Consider the following 1,488-nt stretch of genomic DNA (forward strand, 5'->3'; position numbering starts at 1 on the left):
AAAATACTAACTAATTAACTTTTTTTTTTTTTTTGGTATGAAGTGTGACCTAGATATGTTTCCATGAGATTCATCCATATATGTGTGATGGACACCTCTGGAAATGCAGTTGCTCCAAACTTGAAAATTTCTTCACTGAAGGTGATACCAAGTATATTGTTAAGTGCATGGTGAAGAAATAATTGTTGTTATAATAATAACAAAAGAATAGTTTATTTTGTGTTAATAGTTTAATAGTATATTAAAATAATAGTTTGTTTTCTGATAGACATACGTATACATTAGCAAAAGTTCTAGCATGCACGTGAGGGGAAATATTTAGGAAAAAATGCATAATGTTTTAAATAACATTTAATGAAAGATTATAGGTCTCCATCAGCAAACCAGAGTAAACATGGAGGGGTAACAGAAAGAAAAATCAGAGAAAGTTTTACGTCCAACTGTAATTCATTCCCCCATTCACTAAACTATACATCCCAACCCTATGGCTAAAAACTGATGTTTTGCTGTAAATAGGGTGTTGTTCTAATTTAGTGGTGTACAGTAAGCCCCAGGGAGCACACTGTCATCAGAGACCAAGGGAGCAATGTTGGGAAGCATTGAATTATGGTTTTCAGAGCCTTGATGATGTGGCAATCTCTTCTCACAGGCAGTTCCATCTAAGCTGTCTAACTTTCAGATGCATAAAATTACATTATTTTTGCAAACCTTTCACTAGACAATACAGTGAATTTCATCAATGGGAAATGGGATTGATTCAGTTAGTGAGTTAAAAGCCCCCCTTATAACTTTCCAGTGCTAGTTGATGCATTTAGAAATGGAAAACTGCCCAATTTTGGATCTGTCAGGCCTATAGGAAAACAGTCTTGTTCCTCGTGAACTGCCGGCATGACGCCTCCTCTCACACAATTCAGTATCTTTTCTTTGTTGCCTTCCATAACTCATTCCTCTCCCTCCTTTTTTTCCTTCATGAAGGTTTGCATTATCATCTTATGATCCAGAAAGCCTTGCTTGCTCATTGCTTTTGATCTTAAAAGCCCACAGTATCTCTCAGCATGATGAGCTCTTTGAACCTTCTGACCAGAGCAGGTATTCTTATGTTTCTTTGATGCTGTGAAAGAATCCCACATTCATTGAAAGGGGTCATATGATGCTGCTAAAAAGAACATTATTTTGTGTATTTGGTGTAATGAAATGTGTTTATGCGGTTTAAGGTTCAAAAAACACATTATTTTCCACATACTGTACATTATTGTTTCTCCTCTATGCCCCGCCTTTCTGAAACGCGTCGATTTTTACAAAACTAATCGGTCTGAAAAGCGAGGTGTGCTCTGATTAACCAACTATCCAGTGCGTTGTGATTGGCCGAACACCTCAAGCGTGTGACGGAAATGTTACACCCCTTACCATACTGTGATGCCGTCTCCCGGCACGATGAGACAAAACTAATAAAACCCATTACAAATGAGGCATTTGTTGCATCCAGTG

Source organism: Sinocyclocheilus rhinocerous, unplaced genomic scaffold, assembly GCF_001515625.1.
Source record: "Sinocyclocheilus rhinocerous isolate Xijiao unplaced genomic scaffold, SAMN03320098_v1.1 scaffold1154, whole genome shotgun sequence".
In the NCBI taxonomy this organism is placed as follows: Eukaryota; Metazoa; Chordata; class Actinopteri; order Cypriniformes; family Cyprinidae; genus Sinocyclocheilus; species Sinocyclocheilus rhinocerous.